Source organism: Equus caballus, chromosome 14 (assembly GCF_041296265.1).
Source record: "Equus caballus isolate H_3958 breed thoroughbred chromosome 14, TB-T2T, whole genome shotgun sequence".
Lineage (NCBI taxonomy): Eukaryota > Metazoa > Chordata > Mammalia > Perissodactyla > Equidae > Equus > Equus caballus.
Genome location: NC_091697.1, coordinates 18,489,285 through 18,508,663, shown reverse-complemented (window position 1 = coordinate 18,508,663; position 19,379 = coordinate 18,489,285). Strand labels below are relative to the sequence as shown.

The 19,379-nt window shown below is 45.7% G+C and overlaps 1 non-coding gene across 1 annotated transcript; it reads right to left on the bottom strand.

Moving 5' to 3' along the window:
- Nucleotides 1-8,821: 8,821 nt before the first annotated feature.
- Nucleotides 8,822-11,090, bottom strand: LOC106781630 (uncharacterized). Its single transcript, XR_002799489.2, has 3 exons — nucleotides 10,701-11,090; nucleotides 10,407-10,597; nucleotides 8,822-9,461 (listed from the first exon to the last, which is right to left on the bottom strand). It is a non-coding gene; the product is annotated as an uncharacterized protein (transcript).
- Between the last annotated feature and the right edge of the window lie 8,289 nt (nucleotides 11,091-19,379).

Here is a 19,379-nt window from a genome sequence, read left to right as displayed (position 1 = left end):
TTTATCTATTCTAAAACACGTTTTCTCACAGTTTAACTCTTCTAAAATAGCGATATCTGGGGCCAGCCCAGCAGCGCAACGGTTAGGTTAGCATGTTCCACTTCGGCGGCCCGGGGTTGGCCGGTTTGGATCCCAGGTGTGGACATGGCACCACTTGGCAAGCCATGCTGTGGCACGTGTCCCACATATAAAGTAGAGGAAGATGGGCATGGATGTGAGCTCAGGGCCAGTCTTCCTCAGCAAAAAAGAGGATTGGCAGCAGATGTTGTTAGCTCAGGGCTAATCGTCCTCAAAAATATAAAAAAGTGATATGCTGGGGCTGGGCCCATGGCTGAGTGGTTGAGTTCTGATGCTCCGCTTTGGTAGCCCAGGGTTTTGCTTTGGATCCCAGGCACAGACATGGCATGGCTGATCAGGCCATACTGAGGCAGCGTCCCAGATAGCAGAACTAGAAGGACCTACAACTAGAATGTACAACTATGTTCTGGTGGGCTTTGAGGAGAAGAAGAAAAAAAGAAGATTTGCCACAGATGTTAGCTCAGGGCCAATCTTTAAAGAAAAAAATAGTGATATGTCTTAAAAATCAATGGCATGTCATAATTTAATTGGCAGCATTTTTTTTGGTGTTAAATAATGGTGTGTCTTAAAATTGATGACATCTTAGACTTGATGGAAACTGGTATATTCTACTTTTTTATTTAATTTTTGTGATGACACATTAAAGCCATTAAAATTATGTTTTTATCGACCTTTTGTGTGTGTGTGTGTGTGAGGAAGATTGGCCCTGAGCTAATATCTCTTGCCAATCTTCCTGTTTTTTGCTTGAGGAAGATGGTCCCTGAGCTAACATCCGTGCATCTTCCTCTACTTTGTATATGGGATGCAGCCATAGCCTGGCTTGATGAGTTGTGTGTATGTCCAGGCCCAGGATCTGAACTTGTGAACCCCAGGCCACTGAAGCAGAGCGTACAAACTTGACCACTATATCACCAGGCCAACCCCCATGTTTTCACAGATTTTTTTAATGGTGTGAAGAAACGTTTGTGATATAATGGTATGTGGGGAAAAAAACAGAATACAGAATTAATGAGTTGTACATCAACCATGTAAAACTATGTCAATATTATGTTAAAGCACTATAGCACCAGCACAGAAAGAAACAGCTCAACGGGACAAAATCTAGAAACAGGTCCAAGGAGTATTTGGGAAATCAGTATTCAATGAGGTGATTTTCATATGAGAATGAAAAGAATTTTCTAAAAATGGTGTTAAATCCAATGACTAGAAATTTGGGAAAAAATAGTATTCACACTGTACATCAAAATGAACTGAATAGATTAGAAAGATTTAAACTTAAAAGTATATAAAGCTAAAAGTACTAACTAAAATGTGTGTACATATGTGTTTATAAATTTTTGAGATGAGGAAGGCATTTCTAAGTATGAAATCAAAGACATAACCACGAAGGGAAAGACTGGTACATTTACGTCATAAAAATAAGTTTTAAAATTCTGTATAGAATAAGAGAATTGAAAGACATTGAGAAAAAATTTGCAACACATATGAAACACAAAGAATGTGTGTATGCGCACAGCGTGTGAAATATCTACACACATAAATATATACATATGTACATATATACACATGAAATGCTTACTCTGTCCCAGTGTATTACATACAGTATCTCATCTAATCTCCAAAATAACCCAATGAGAGATATGTACTATTATTATCCCCATTTTACAAATAGGCAAACTGTAGCTTAAAGAGAAATTAGAGAAATTTGCTCCTGCTGCACAGCTGGTAAACAGCGGGATGGGGATTGAGCAACTAGTCAGCTAGGAATCCCAGACCATAAAGCCTCAGAGGAACAGAATTTACAAAAGAGGAAATGCAAATGATCAATATACATGAACAGTGTCTCCCTGGGGCTGGCCGGGTGGTGTAATGGTTAAGTTCCCCCACTCCACTTCAAGCGGCCCGTGTTCACAGGTTCAGATTCCAAGCACAGACCTAGCACGGCTCATCAAACCAGGCTCTGGTGGCATCCCACATAAAACAGAGGAAGCTCGGCACAGATGTTAGCTCAGCAACAATCTTCCGCAAGCAAAAGAAAAGAAGATTGGCAACAGATGTTAGCTCAGGGCCAATCTTCCTCACACACACACAAAAGTATCTCCTTGGTGGTAACCAAAGAAATACAAATTAAATAAAATAATGCAATGCCTTTTGTCACTAATTTTCAAATTAATGACTGTTAAAAATAATCAATGCAGCTGGAAAGGATGCAGGCAGGTGCCATGGGCGTACATTGTGGTTGGAATGTAAATTGGTATACTCTCTCTGCAGGCCTATTTGCAATACATATTCAAAGTCTTAAAAATGTACATCCCCTTTGATCCATACATGCCACTTCCAGTTTTGCACAGATTTACATTACAACAATATCCGTTGCTGCATGAAATAGGGAAATTTCCGAAAACAACTTAAATGTCTAATGATGAAGTGAATAAATCGTGGTGCATCTTTATCATGCATTCTCACTTAAGGCAATATCACCCCCCATGGGGGCAAAAATTTGTTCTTGAGTGTGGCAGCACTGAATACATCTTAGCTATTATAGTGGTTTGTAGCCCTTCAAAGGACCACAGGACATAAAAAGATATACTGAATATCTATGCTGTTAAAATTTCATGGCTGGGGGAGATTAGGGAAAAATTGTCTAAAAATGCTCCTTTGGGTGGCGATCATGGAACAAAAAATTGAAAAGAACTGATCTATATAATTGATTACTCAGCAGTTATTAAAAATGTTGACACAGAAGTATATTTTTTACTGGAAAGATGTTTACAATATTTCTTGAGCGAAAAAAAGCAACTTATGAAACAATAACATGGTATGGCTCAGTTTTCTGACATATATATAATTACACACATGCATAGAAAAATTGTACGTATCTGGAAAAGATATACTCCAAAATGTTTACAGGGACTTTACGTTTGGGTGGTGAGATCATGGGTGATTTTTTTTTTTTTTTGGCTTCCTGATATTTTCAATTGTTTTCGTGGTGAATACTCATCACCTGCTTATATAAAACTTTACAATTAGATATAAAGCTTTACAATTATCTTAGCAGTAAAGATTGAGAACCTCAAGACAGCTGTTTCCCCCCATCCTCCTGGCACCGCAGCCCCAGCCCCCTCCGGAACTGCTCGGTTTTTTGTTTATTTGTTCTTGGTTTTTGTGGGGGGTTTTTGGAGGAAGATTAGTCCTGAGATAACTGCTGCCAATCCTCCTCTTCTCTTTTCGCTGAGGAAGACGGGCCTGAGCTAACATCGTGCCCATCTTCCTCTACTTTATACGTGGGACGCCTACCACAGCATGGCTTGACAAGCGGTGCCACGTCCGCACCCAGATCCGAACCTGCGAACCCGGGCCGCCAAAGCGGAACGTGTGAACTTAACCGCGGCGCCACCGGGCCGGGGCCGGAACCTGGAACTGCTCTTTTGAAGCTGGAGACAGAAAGGGAGCCACGGTGGCTCGCGGTAGTGCCCGGGTATGGGGTCCCAGGCGCCGCGCCCCGTGCAGCGCGGCCGTGCCTTCCGCCTGCGTGATCGCGGTGGTGTTAAATAAGCGCGCTCAGCGGACGCCTCGGGCGGGCTCCGGAGCCTCGGAAACGAGGGCGCCCGTCCCCCGCCCGCGCGGAGGCGGAGCAGCGGGCCCGCCGGCCGCGACCTGGACGCGCCGCTAACGCGCCCTCTGCGGTCCGCCCCGCGCATCTCCCTTAGGCCGAGCGGAACAATCGTTGGTTCTGAACCCTCGCGGTATTGGCCCCGGCATCCCAGCGCTTCCTCCGGGTCACTCACTGTGGTTGACTGCTTGAGCCATGTATTCAGAATGTAGTGGTGTCCAATGTCATTCCTTACATTAAAAAAAAAATGGTAAAATGTACGTAACATAAAAGTTATCACTTTAAGTGTACAGTTCACTGGTATTAAGTACATTCACAATGTTGTGCAAGCATCACCACCCTCCTCTCCAGAACTTTTTCGTCTTCTCCAACTGGAATTCTGCCCCTGGTAAACACTAACTCCCCAGCCCCCTCTCCAGCCCTCGGGAACCTCTATTCTACTTTCCGTCTCTAGGAATTTGCCTATTCTACGTTTCCGGTATAAGTGGAACCATACAATATTTGTACTTTTGTGAATGATTCATTTCGCTTAACACAACGTTTTCAAGGTCTATTCATGTAGTAGCACATGTCAGAATTTCCTTCCAGGGGCCGGCCTGGTGGTCTAGTGGTTAAGTCCTCTGCCCCACCTCAACAGCCTGGGGTTCGTGGGTTCAGATCCCAGGCGCGGACCTACACACCTCTCATCAAGCCAGGCTATGGTGGCGTGCCACATACAAAATAGAGGAAGACCGGCACAGATGTTAGCTCAGGGCCAATCTTCCTCATCAAAAAAACTCAGAATTTCCATTTTAAAGCTGAGTGATATTCTGTGTGCATATACTACGTTTTGTTTACCCATCCGTTGATGGACATTTGGGTTGGTTCCACCTTTTAGCTGCTGTGAAGAATGCTGCTTTAAACTTTGATGTACAAGTATCTATTTGAATCCCTGCTTTCCATCCTTTCAGGTATATATCCAAGAGTGGAATTGCTGGATCCTGTGGTAATTCTGTGCTTCACTTTTTGAAGCACTACCCAACTGTTTTCCACAGAAGCCGAACCATTTTACATTCCCACCCGCAATGCACGAGGCTTTCAATTTCTCCACATCCTCACCAACGTTTGTTATTTTCTGGGTTTTTAGATAGTAGCCATCCTATTGAGTGTGAAGTGGTATCTCACTGTGGTTTTGATTTGCATTTCCCTAATGATTAGTGATTTGAGGATTTTTTCATGTGCTAATTGGCCATTTGTATATCTCCTTTGGAGAAATATCTATTCAAGTCCTTTGTCCATTTTTGAATTGGGTTGTAGTTTTTGTTGTTGAGTTATAGGCGTTCTTTATATATTCTGGATATTAATCTCTTATCAGATTTATGATTTGCAAATATTTTCTCTCATTCTGTGAGTTGTTCCTTAAATTTTTGAGTCTTTGCAATTTCACTGTCCTTTTGGAAGTTTCCTTGACCCACTGCTGACTAGCTTCTTGCATATGCATTCGTTTCACACATTCATTCACTCAACAGATGTTCTAGTGCATTCCCTGTGCTATGCTCTGGGCTGAGCACTACAGGGATGATCACGGGAGAACAGCCCCCTGCTCTGGAGGAGCTTGCAGTCTAGAGGAAGAGGGGAACAAAAGCAAATAAGTATGCAAGTCAGTCCGTGGCTATAAGTTTGGGCAAGTGCTGTGCAGGATAGCAAGAATCCCTGATGTAATTTGGGGATTGGAGAAAGTTGCTAAGAAAGTGCTTAACCTGGAATTTGACAAGTGTTGGGGCAGAGTGCCTTGGTGGAGGGAGTCTGGCTTTGAGGGCAGATGGGCCAGAGGGTTTGGCTCTTGCTGCAGGAACCACTGAAGGCTCAAGCTGTCCAGTGACATGACCCAATTCACATCCTTCAAAGATTGTTCTTGCTGCTGTGCCAAGAATCGTTTGATAAAGAGTCCCCCTTTGTCCCCCTCCAGCACTCACCGCATCCTGCCTCGCACACACAGGCACTGCTCTGGACCCCGCTCCATCACCCCTCTGTCATCTGATGAGTGCCATTGATCTCCCTGGCTGTACTCTTGTCCTTTACCTGGTCACTCTCATCACAGAGTGATTTTTTTCCTGCTAACAGCTCTACTAAGATATAGTTCACATATCATACAATTTCTTTTGTATATTCACAGAGTTGTGCAACCATCACTACATACATAAGTTTAGAACATTTTCACCGCCCACAAAAAGAAACCCTATACCGGGCCAGCCCGGTGGCACAGCAGTTAAGTGCACACGTTCCACTTCAGTGGCCCAGGGTTCGCCAGTTTGGATCCCGGGTGTGGACATGGCACCACTTAGCACGCGATGCTGTGGTAGGCGTCCCACGTATAAAGTAGAGGAAGATGGGCACGGATGTTAGCTCAGGGCCAGTCTTCCTCAGCGAAAAGAGGAGGATTGGCAGATGTTAGCTCAGGGCTAATCTTCCTCAAAAAAATAAAAAATAAAAATAAATTTAAAAAAAGAAACCCTATAACCATTATCAGTCCAGAGTGATCTTTCAACACCGCAAATCAGATGGCGTAACTCCCCTGCTTTACGTCCTTCAGTGGCTCTCACCAACTTCAAATTAAGTCATCTCTTGGCTATGGTCTACAAGGTCCTGCATGATGTCGCTTCTCCATACCTCCTCGTCTTCTCATTACCTTCCTCTCATTGTCCACCCCCTTCTCTACACTCCAGTCACACTGACCTCCTGGCTGCTCTTTTCCACCCACAGACCTTTGCAAATGATGTTTCCTCGGCCTGGAGCACTCTCCCCAATAGCTCATCATCACCAGCTCCTTCTTCGGGTCTCTCTCTATTAAGCTCCTCTGTTCATTTCCTTCATAGTGTTTCTACACTCCGTGATTATCTTGTTTATTTATGTGATTACTTTTTATTGCCTGTTCCCCACACTAGAATGTCGGTTAAATGGCTATCACCAGCACTGAACGGAGTGCCTGGCTTGCAGGAGGCATCAACAAGTGCGGGCCAGATAAGAGAAGTAAGGGAGAGAGGGACAAGGTCATATGAAGGTCAGTGGCTTGAAGTGGATGAAGTGCCTGGAGTAGACGAAGATGGGGAGAGCTGGAGGCAGGCAGAAGAGACGGGCGTGTCAGTAGATCCAGTCTGAACAGCAGAAACAGGAAACCAATACAGGATTTATTCCAGGAAATAAAAATGATGTTTCATTTTCCCAGAAATTAAGAAAAATCATGTGATTATATCCTCAAAAAGGCACTTGATAGAATTCTCTATTTATTGCTAATAAAATTATAAGTTAAATAGGAATCGAAGGAAAATACTTAAATAGGATGAAGACGATTTACCAAAACCCAAAAGGATAAAGCAAACTAAATAGGATATCAAAGTTGTTTCCACTAAAATCCAGATCGAGACAGGGATAGGCACTACAGTTTAAGATTGGTTTGGAAGGTCTAGCTAGACAATGCAATTAGAACGGGTTTACATTATTTTAAAGTTCAATTGGAGAATAAATGCCTGAGTAGATCCCGGAATATTGTGAATAGAAAAATGGGGGCGGAGACTGACCAAGACACAGACAAGCAGAATTTAAAAATAGCAGTAGAGGGGCCGGCTGGATGGTGCAGAGGTTAAGTGCGCGGTTCCGCTTCAGCGACCTGGGGTTCACCGGTTTGGATCCCAGGTGCGGACATGGCACCATTTGGCAAGCCATGCTGTGGCAGGCATCCCACATATAAAGTAGAGAAAGATGGGCACGGATGTTAGCTCAAGGCCAGTCTTCCTCAGCAAAAAGAGGAGGATTGGCAGCAGATGTTAGCTCAGGGCTAATCTTCCTCCAAAAAAAAAAAATGGCAGTAGATATATATGAGGGATTAATAATATATGGCTCAGACGGCATTTCTGCTGAGTGGAAAAAGAGATGATTTATTTGATGGATGGTGCTGATGTTATTGTCCATGCTTACAGGGAAAAACAAATGGTGGATTTTGCCCCTCAGCAGACATTTGGCAATGCCTGGTGACATTTTGGTTTTCACAACTAAGGGGTGCTATTGATATCTAGTGAGTAGAGGCTGGGAACGCTGCTAAACATCCTACAATGCACAGGACAGGTCCCACAACAAAGAATTACCTGGCCCCAAATGTCAATAGCGCCGTGGTTGAGAAATCATGCTCTAAAATAACTCAAAACACCAGACTACCTTTCTACTGTGTTAAAGATTTCACCATAAACATCTAAATATAAAACAATTAAGGGGCCGGCCCAGTGGCACAGTGGTTAAGTGCACACATTCTGCTTCGGTGGTGGCCTGGGTTAGCAGGTTCGGATTCTAGGTGCGGACATGGCACCGCATGGCAAGCCATGCTGTGGGAGGTGTCCCATGTATAAAGTAGAGGAAGATGGGCACGGATGTTAGCTCAGGGCCAGTCTTCCTCAGCGAAAAGAGGAGGACTGGCAGCAATTAGCTCAGGGCTAATCTTCCTCAATAAAATAAAATAAAACAATTAAGATAATAGAAGAAAAAACAAAAAAATGCATAACTTTGGGGTGGAAAAAACCTCCCTATGTAAGTCTGGAAACCAAGAAGACAAAAAGAAAAATACGTATTTGACTACATACAAATTTTAAGTTTTCCCAGAAAAAGATACAATAAGAAACATAAGCAAATGATAGACTGAGACCAACTTTATAAAATATGTGAAAAACAAAAGGTCAGAGCCCTAAGGTGCGGGGGGGTGGCCTGGTGGTGCAGCGGTTAAGTGCACACATTCCACTTCGGTGGCCCAGGGTTCACCAGTTTGGATCCCTGGTGCGGACATGGCCCCACCTTGGCAAGCCATGCTGTGGTAGGCATCCCACGTATAAAGTAGAGGAAGATGGGCATGGATGTTAGCTCAGGGCCAGTCTTCCTCAGCAAAGAGAGGAGGATTGGCAGCTGATGTTAGCTCAGAGCTAATCTTCCTAAAAAAAAAAAAAAAAAACCCTAAGGTGCAATGGTACTAACGATTTTAATAGACCAGTAAGAAGCCAGGACGTGTGAATGGCCTGAAGCTTATGAATAGTAGTTCTGTTACTGGACACAAATATAGGTTCTTCACCCACCACACAAGAGGAGCCAAATAAAACCTGAACACCAGGCTTACGGCAAGGAAAGGTTTTTATTTCAGGCGATGTCAGCCGGGAGACAAGAGTGAGCCCTCAAATTTCTCTCATCTCCCCAAAAGATGGGAGGCAAGGGGTTTTAAAGCTTGCAAGGAATGTGGCTGCTTGTAGGAAAAGGGCTGGTGAGCTAAGGGAATCCACAGGTGGGTGTCCTTGTCTGCCTCCGTGGAGGGAGGATTCTGGCGCCAGACAGCCAAAGAGTAAGCAGTAAAGGGGATGAGTGCTTTCGGTTTTAACCCCACATGTGCTGGATTAACACACGGGGACCAATATCAGGGCCAGTGTCAGTTCAACATCTCAAGTAGTCAGGGAAATGCAGACGAAAGCATTGAAGAATGATTCATGTCCACAGTCCCTATCCTCAACCCAAAATTCGCAAAGTTCTGAAGACCAGAAAGATGTCTGGGCTTTGCTAGGTTTGAGGCTATTTCATTCAGCAGCAAGACTCAACGTGGACTAATCCACAGGTATTTGCAGTCTTGACTCGTCTTGCTTGATAAGAATATTTTTTACATTCTGCTGCAGAACCATTAATTAATGTGTTTCATCAGGAGGTGCTGCCTTGGAGTCTGATGGGGGTGTCATATAACGTCCTAAAATCCAGGAAATTCTGCATTCTGAAACATAAGTAAAGATTTTGAATGAGAGCTTATAGATCTGTAGTCTCTAGGGCTGTCAAGGATGCAGAGGCAGAGAAGCACGAATTGACTGATTTTCAAATATGAAAACAACTTAGTATCTCTGGGATAAATCCTACTCAGCCATGATGTGTTATCTTTTTACGTAATGTTGGATTTGATTTGCTGGTGATTTGTAAGGATGTTTAGGTCTATATTCACGAGGGCTATGGTCTGCAATTTTTTAAAATTTTTTTCTGCTTTTTTTTTGGTCCCCAAATCCCCCCTGTACATAGCTGTATATTTTAGTTGTAGGTCCCTCTAGTTGTGGCATATGGGATGCTGCCCCAGCGTGGCCCATGAGCAGTGCCATGTCCACACCCAGAATCCGAACCAGCAAAACCCTGGGCTGCTGAAGCAGACCACGCGAACTTAACCACTTAGCCATGGGATCGGCCCCTGCAATTTTCTTTTTGCAATACCTTCCCAGGTTTCTGTCCTTGGTAATGCTGGCCTCAGCAAAGAAAGTATCAGTGTTCCTCCCGCCTCTATTCTCTGCAAGTGTTTGTATGAGATTGACATTTATTGGCCTGGTGGCATAGTGGTTATGTTCCCGCGCTCCACTTCAGCAGCCCTGGGTTCACAGGTTCGGTTCCTGGGCATGGACCTAGCACCACTCGTCAGTCATGCTGTGGTGGTGTCCCACATAAAAAATGGAGGAAGACTGGCACAGATGTTAGCTCAGAAACAATCTTCCTCATGTAAAAAAAAAAAGAGAAAGATTGACAACAGATGTTATCTCAGGCCAATCTTCCTCACCAAAAAAAAAAAACAAAACAAAACAAGATAGGCATTTATTTCTGCTTGATAAAATTGACCAGTGAAATCAGTGGGCTTGGATTTTTCTTTTGGGGAAGGTTTGGATAACAAATTCAATTTCTTTACCTGTGTTTCTTTTTAACAAGAAGGCCCATGGTAAGTACTTCCACATCTGTCTCCATGGTCAAATCTCGGTCATGTGCTCAGCCCCAGCCAACCGCAGGCAGGCAGATGGCTCTGTCATGATTGGCTTAGAGAAGTCAGGATTTACCCCTGAACCAGGGCATCTCCTCCGATGGTGGAACCCAAACAGAGTTCTGTTGGCACAGAAGTGGGAAATAAGGATTATGCAGGCAGCCCAGTGGCTGCTATGGAATGAGAAGGGGAAAAGGAAGAAAATTTGAAAGACTGAGGAATTACCCAAAAGACTAAGTTACATCCAGAGAGACCGTCACCATTACAGAGCAAGTGTGCTCTGTTCCCTTCAGGAGGAATGGGGCTCAGAGCAGGACCAGCTTGGATTCGAGGACACTTGACCTGCCATCCATCGTTCAGGAATGAATTCTGGACTCTCGGGGCTCACAGTCTCAAGGGAAATAATCGGCCTAGCTGCCTGTGTGCTAGTTCGCTTCTACCCTGTTTGGTTTCAGAAAGAATTTAGGATGCACTCGTCAACGTGGGCCAGGCTGTGCTGCAATAACCACCGAAACCTCAGCGGCTTAACACAACAACGTTGATTTTTCACTGCTCATCCCACACACCCATCTTCAGTCAAGGGGCTCTGCTCCATCTCGCCTCCCTCGAACGCTTAGGCTGATGGAGCCTCCACCATCTGGAACCACCACTATGGCCCTTAGAGGCCTCTGCCCAAAAGTGACACATATGCTTCTGCCAACAGTTCATTAACCAGATAAGTCACATGGCCAAAGCTTTCCTCAGGAGGCCGGAGGTGAAAGCTCCCCATGGGCCTGAAAGGAGAGGAATGAGATGTGTCAGTGAACAATTGGAATGACCACCCTCGGCGGCGTGTCTCCTCTCACAGGAAAGACACAGCACCTGTTTGGCAGCACAGCTTAATCTCATGGAGCCTTTGAATGACTGAGCTCAGTCAAAACCCGCCCAATCAAGCAATCAGTCAGGAGACATGTGGGTCCCCAGAGAGCCTGGCCTGTCAGTAACACCCACGCTGCACTAAAGTCCTTGTGTGCCTCACCTTCCACACCCTTCCCCCTGGGTTCTTCCCATTCAGGGCTGAGTCTGTCAACTGATAAGACCTAGTGTTTTGGTCCTGGACTTTGACAAATAATTATTTTAGAGTTGAGTTATTGCTGAGTCAAGAGTCTGGGCTAGTCTAAAAGATAAAGGGAAGCCCGTAGTCAGGCCCAAGGGCAGAGCAAAGTCACTTGGAGTGGTGTGGGAGGGAGTGTTTGGGGGTACCTTCCAGCTGAGCGGAAGGAATCACTTTTGGGAGGGACATTCACAAGCTGGGTTATGGGGGAGAGGGGGAGGAAATGCAAGTTCAGGCAGTTAGGTTCAATGACTATCTCAGGGCCAGACCCCATTGCTGGGTGCTTCACCATCTCTGCCTCGTTGGGGCCTCTCAGAAATCCCAAACTCCCAAGAACCAGGTTCAGAGATGTGCACAGTCAGAGAGTGGGCAGAGTGGAACTAGACTACAGGCCATGTCCAAACCCAGTGCCCCTTCCACCATGCCAGCCAGTCAGAGGGCCAAGGGCACCTGGTCGAAAGGAACACTAGGAGTTGCAAGCTCCAGCGGGGAAGTTGGGCCTGCACTCCAGGGCTGCAGCAGAGTTCTGTGCACCTGCACCTGTGCAAAATCTACCCAGGATGGTCTCCTAGAGGGGCTGGAATAAAAAGTGAGTGGGAGCAAGAGGGTCTGAAGAGGTGCACATGACCTCAGAACCCCATCTAAGAAAGGGACCTAAAGGAAACAGAGGACCCTAAGGAAACCACCCATACTATTACTGTTACCGCCAAAAGGGATCCTTTACTTGCTGCAAAGACAAGCCAACTGTCAAGAGGCAAGGTGGTAGGAGAGAAAGGGTCTTTTTATTACAGCTTGCTAGCAAGGGGGAAGATGGTGGACTAGCGTCCTAAAGAACCATCTTAAAACTAAAACATTTTGAAGCAGTTATAGGGCAAATGGGCTGAAAAGGGGGTCTCAGAATGTTGACCATCTGGTGTTGTAGTCCTTGAGATGCCAGATCATCCCTTTCTCTTGTCACGAGTGACAGATACCAGTGGAGGGCTCTTTTCCGGAGGTTGTCACACCCCTGGGAAAACTTAAAGAACAAAGTTATTGCCTTATCACAATAGGAAGGTCTACGTATAAGCCAAGGCTACGAAAATAGCAGAGCACGCATATTTCTCACAAGCAGCACAAGAACTGGAAGCATGGTCTCAAAGAGATACTTGTACGCCCATGTCCATAGCAGCAGTATTCACAATAGCCAAAGCATGGAAGCAACTGATGTGTCCATTGACAAATGAATGGATAAACAAAATGTGGTGTAGCCATACAATGGAATATTATTCAGCCCTAAAAAAGGGGGTCTGGAAATTCTAACACATGCTACAACATAGATGAACCTTGAGGATATTATGCTAAGAGAAATCAGCTGGTCACAAAAGGACAAATACTGTATGATTCCACTTATATGAGGTACTTAGTCAAATTCATAGAAACAGAAAGTAGAACGGTGGTTACTAGGGGCTGAAGGGAGGGAGAAATGGGAAGTTGTTGTTTACTGGATACAGAATTTCAGTTTTGCAAGATGGTTCTTGCAAACCAAATTCTGGTTTTTTATTACCAAGTTCCAGAAAAGTGTTCGGGAGGTAGAAGGTGGTGATGGCTGCACAACAGTGTGAGTGTACTTAATGCCACTGAACCGGACACTTAAAAATGGTTAAGATGGTAAATTTTATGTGTATTTCATCACAACTTTTTTTTTTTGAGGAAGATTAGCCCTGAGCTAACATCTGCTGCCAATCCTCCTCTTTTTGCTGAGGAAGACTGGCCCTGAGCTAACATCTGTGCCCATCTTCCTCTACTTTATATGTAGGACGCCTGCCACAGCATGGCTTGCCAAGCGGAGCCATGTCCGCACCTGGGATCCAAACCGGTGAACCCCAGGCCGCTGAATTGGAACGTGTGCACTTAACTGCTGCGCCACCTGGCCGCCCTCTCTAATTTCTAATTAAATCTCTTTAATGGTTAAAAGGAAAATTCAAGCTTCCTTTTTTTCTCTCCTTTTGAAAAAAATTTATTACAGAAAATATCAACCATATACAAAACTAGAGAGAATACTCTAAGGAACCCTCATGTACCCATCACCCACCTTCTATAATTAACAACTTATGACCAAACCTTTTTCATCTATACTCCCACCCACTACCCCCACCCACATCCTAGAATATTTGGAAGCAAATTTCCAGACATCTTGAAGCCGGGTACCTGAGAGTTACTGTACATATTCAATAAGAACATGATTACCTTTTGAGCTTATTCCCAACACAGACATAGTTGAAGACAAGTTAATCTTGTCAATTTGCTGTTTTCTTGTTTTACCTGAGAGGTAACTCAAGGGTCACAAGGATTTATGAGCTTGTTTTATAGAAGGAAAAGAGCACCTTCAAGGAAGTTATGATCACCAGATGACCAGCCCCCAGTATTGCCCAAGGGCTTATCTGGATTGAAAGACACACAGATTATCCCTTTGTTTCTCTGAAACTCCTCCTGCCAAGCCCTCGGCTCTATAAAACTCTCTGCTTTCTTCTGTTGTTAAGGCAGATTTGAGAGAACCTAGCCTCCTGCCTTCTCGTTTTGGCCAATTGAATAAACCTTCATCCATCTCCAAGCAGCCTGTCTCACTGATGGGCTTACTGTGCAGGGGCACACAAACTTGAGATTAAGAGGTTGGTATCAATCTTATCATTTTATCTGTAAATATTCACACTTTCTAAAAGATGAGGACTAAAAAATAATAACCTTGTATAACATGCTCAAATATTCAGTCCATTTTCATCTTTCCTTGACTGTCTTGTGCTGTCTTTCTTGGTAGTACGTGTTATATTTTAGTTTGTTTGTTTGAAAATCAGGAGCCAAATAATGTCCACATACTGTGACCGGTTGATACATCTCTTAAGTCTCTTCACAGATCTGCTCAAGTCTTGAGGCTCCAGGGCCCACTCCCCCATCTGTCTTTCACTTCTCAGGCCACACCCAAGCCATTGACTGGCCTTGTACTTTCTCTCTGTGGAGTTGTGGGACGATGCTGGTGTAGCCCCAGGACACGGATCTCGAGAGTCCATGCCCAGCCCCAGCCCCAGCCCCTGTTGAGCGCACAGAGGCCCTGTGACCCCACTTCCCTTACTTCAATTCAGCAGTAGCTGATTAGAGCTAGGTTGGACACGGACCAGTTTCAAACGGATTGAATATTTGATGATACTACAGTATTGTTAAATTTTTGTAGGTGCAATATATTAGGAGGGGACAGAAAGCTGCAGACATGCTATTGGTGGTGGCTCCCAAGGGGGCAGGGGCCAAGGCTCCTGCTCTGTAGCTCCAGGGGCAGCCAAGGCCAGTCCCAGCCCTACGCCACTCCTGCTCCCAGGGTCCCATGAGACACCCCCTCCCTCCCGGTTGGCACTGTTCCCGGTGACCAAGCAGGCTCTGTGAGCCTTTGGTCCCTGCCCAGTCCCCTCTGGTTGCCATAGACTTCTATGGTAATCCTGTCCCACACGTGTGCAGGGGCACATGGGACACCGCGGACACAGGCTTCTGAGTGATTGAGTCCCCATGCTAGACATGGCTGAGAATCATCAGCAGGCAAGGCAGTACACAGACGGCCTCCCAGACTGATCAGGCGAGGGGGTCAGTCATAGCAGGAGTGGTCGCAGGAGCATGAGGTAAGAGAGGAGACATACATGTGCTGGAACTGACGGGACAGGCAGGGGCAAGGGTAAAGTGATGATGGGAGGTGTTCAGAGCTAAGTCAGATGGGGCTAGAAAAGTAGAAAATGGGGCAAGGCTGGGAACACTTTGCTCCTGGCTAGACATGGGGCAAGCAGGTGGTTTTCTGGAAAACACCCCCGGCCAGGTATGACTAGACAGCCGGGGTGCCCTACGAAAGGCAGGAGGGCACAACCCCCCATCCTAGCGAATGCAAAGACAATGCACTAGCCCTCGGGACACGTGATCATCACCTGCACCCGCTAGGCAGTCACAGCTGCTCTTCTCCCTTTATCCTACACGTGTTCTCACCAGCACTTCTGTCCCAGGATTTGCAGGCTGTTTCCCAGACAGACACTGTTTTTCAGATATAGTTTGCTTTTTCTCTTAATAGCTGTGCTGCTGTTTTTTTTTTAAAGATTTTATTTTTCCTTTTTCTCCCAAAGCCCCCAGTACATAGTTGTGTATTTTTAGTTGTGGGTCCTTCTAGTTGTGGCATGTGGGATGCCACCTCAGCATGGCCTGACGAGTGGCGCCATGTCCGCATCCAGGATTTCAACCGGCGAAACCCTGGGCCCCACAGCGGAGCGCCTGAACTTGACCACTCAGCCCCGGGCCTGGCCCCACTGTGCTGCTTCTTACACTCCTCTAGCTAATATTCCATTCTGGACCCCAATCTCTACACGGTCACCACTGGCCATTTCTTCTTCATTTTTTTATTGCGGTAAAATACACACGACATAAAATTTACCATCTCAACCATTTTTAAGTGTACAGTTCAGTGGTATTAAACACATTCACACTGTTGTGCAGCCATTCCCATACATCTTTTCATCTTGTAAAACTGAAACCACTGACCATTTTTACTGGCCCATGTTACAGTCCCAGCTGCCAACCATCACCTGGGTGATGGGGTGGGTTGAGGAGCAGAGCACCCTGGCTTCAGGTAGAGGTCCTGTTCTCATCACTTACTGCTTGCTGAGCCTGCTTTCAGTTCCGGGTATGGGGTGAATGTGCTCCCCCAAATTCATATGTCAAAACCCTACCCCTCAATGTGATGCTGTTAGGAGGTGGGGCCTTTGGGAGGTGATGAGGATTAGATGAGGTCATGATGGGGAGCCCTCACGATGGGATTAGTGCCCTTATAGGAGTCACAAGAGAGCTTGCTTCCCCACTCTACTCTCTGCCATGAGGAGACCATGACAAGTTGGCCCTCACCTGACCATGCTGGGACCCAGCCTCCAGAACTGTAACAAATTTCTATTCATACGTAAGCTAGACAATCTATGGTATTTTGTTATAGTGGCTGGAAATAAGCACCCCAAAGGCCTGAACTTGCTCAGTCATTGTCCCTTCATTTCTCTGCATGCTGTGCCTCAGTGCATGCTACTGCCCAGTCTCCTTGTTAGTATTTGTGGCTGGTACACATTCTCTGGCATGCAAAGAAATGCAGTTTTTAAAGGTTTTTCTATCACTCAATTTGTCAGTCAAACCTGCCGCTTCAGTGCAATGGTAGATGCTTCCCCACCATTTGGAGTTTTCTCTACCTACCTTTCCTAGGATGTGTCTAAATACTGACTTAATACTAAGGCTTTTATTTTTTTCTGAGGAAGATTCGGCCTGAGCTAACATCTGTGCCAATCTTCCCCTATTTTTTTAGTATGTGGGCCGCCAGCACAGCATGACTGCTAACAGAGCAGTGCAGGTCCACACCCAGGAACCGAACTTGAGCCGCGGAAGCAGAGTGCACCAAAGTTAACCACAAGGCCAGTGGGGCCGGCCTGTAAGGCATTTTAATAGCGAGATTGTCAGATCTCTGCTGCTTGTCTCTCCTCCTTGTTCCTTGACCCTTTCTACCACTTACCCTCTGCCTCCCTTGGCCACCCATTTATTTTCCCATTATCAACACCATGGCCTATTCTCATCATTGCACAAGTCTCTGAGAAGCAAGGACCCCCTAGTTACCACTGTAGTCTTGCTGCAAAGTATGGTAAGAATGCCCTCCTGGCCTCTGATGGGTAAATATCACCATCTGGAATGGTTAAATGCCATCCCAGAATTCCATCATCCCCAATGACACTAGAAGCCCAGTTTCATGGCAGCATCTCCTGCTGTCAGCCCTAGACTACAAGTGACAGCCACCAACAGCTTCTCAGTGACGCATTGCTCCCTGTACTGCCTTAGCAAAGGGAGCATCCTCTGGGCAGCTCCCAGAGAACATGGTCAATGGCAGGTCTTCTGGTCTCACGTAATAAACCCATTCTAACATTCCCACTTCCCTGAGCCTTCAGACACCTTCTTTAAAACTCAGCCAAGGCAGTTCTGGCATTTCCACTTCATTGACTGTAGGCCACCATCGTGTCCAAGCTTGTGGAGTCATCCAGTAGTACATGAGGAAAAGCTCTGGGTGCTCTGGGCAGGACTTTAAGTCTGGAATCATGGGAAATGATCCCATGTCAATCAACTCCCTACCCAGTCTTACATATCTCACTCCATCTGGTACTCTCAAGATCCACTCCCACGTGTGTTCCCCCTGGTCCTACTAGACGTGGGTTAAACATGGGTGATCAAGCTGTTTCCTCCTAGAGGAGGGGCTATGCTTCACTGTTGGGCTATGCTAAGAACCCATCCTAGTTATTGGTCTGGAGGCAATGACAATGAGAGGTGGACCTTGAGAAGGATTAGCATCTTTTATAAGACATTCACCTCAGGTGAGATCTTTGCATTGCCTCCAGGCAAAATGAGGCTGTTCTCTATCAAGGGGAAGGAGGCAGCTACTGCTGGTCAGGAGGATTCAAGGGTTCTGGGGCCCAAGGTTCTTAGGTATATCCACCTAAACATCCCCATGCCAGGCCTTGGGTCCCATTCCTTCCCTTTAAAAGCCCCACCTTTAGTATAAGAAAACTATGGAGGACATATGGGTCTTGTCTGCAGCTCTGCTGCCCTTAAGATGAAATTCCGGGCCTTGTTTTCAGCATGCTCTGCCTCCCGGCCACAGAAGTGAGCATGACTGTACATGCTGTCCTGGGAGACCTTCTGGCTTTCACCTCACGCCGAGTTGAGCAGACCAACCTGAATCTTTCATTCTTTCTTCAAAGCTTCTAAGGCAGTTTAGAAAAGCTAACAACCTCCATAATCCTTGTAATTACAGCTTCCTCCACATCTTTCAAGTGCCAAAGCTACTACATGAGCCAAGTTTTCTCTTCAACTTCTCTCTCCTTCCAATCTACCAAAGGTAAGAGTCTTATACTTGGACACTAAGGGTCATCACCACCCCCCACCAACAGTGGTGAGAGGTCTTGTTGCCTTCCGAAAGGTGGGTGGTCCAGTTCTAGATTTCTATCCCTATGGTCTGCCTTCTAATGCTACTTCCTACTACCTGCCTGAGCTTGAATCCCCATAAGAGCAGAGCATGAGTCTAGAACTTGGGTGTAGTTTATTTGATAGATGATTCCAGGGAAAGAGAGGCAGGAAGGGAGGAGAATGACACAGGATAGAAGGAAAATTCAACCAAGTGTGTTTTGGCTTCTGTCCCTTACTGGTGGAAGGGTGCCCCAGAAGGCATTAACTCTCCCGCACTCCCAGACTATGCCTGTGGGTTGAGAGAGCTCCTGAGGCATAGGAGAAAGCCCTGAAGCAGAAAAGCAGAGAAACCCACAGTGGATACTTGAAATGAGGCACTGACAGTGTACACATTAGCTGTGTCACCACAGCTGTGGCTAAAATCATAGGTGGGATGATCAGATGTAACCAAAAGTTCCAAAAGCATCTGGTGCCTCCTAGGGGACCAGAAACCTGCGACAATGCCACAAGCCAAACAACCTCTGCTCCCTGAGATTTAGGAGGCCCTCTCTTATTCACCTTCATTCTAGAAATATCTGGAGAGGGCCTAACAAGTGTTAAAAACATTTCTACACTGAGAAACAAGAGAGAACAGAATAAAAAGCCCTATGAAGTTCACAATCTAGAAGTGAGGAGACTGAAAATAAATAAAGCACATAGCAAGTCAAATGGTGACAGACGGTAGAAAACAAAGCAGGATAGGAGTAGAAGTTGTGCTGGTTTGGTTGGGGGTGCGGAAAAGGCATGCTCTGAAATAGTCCTGAGGGAAAACCTCACTGAAAGGT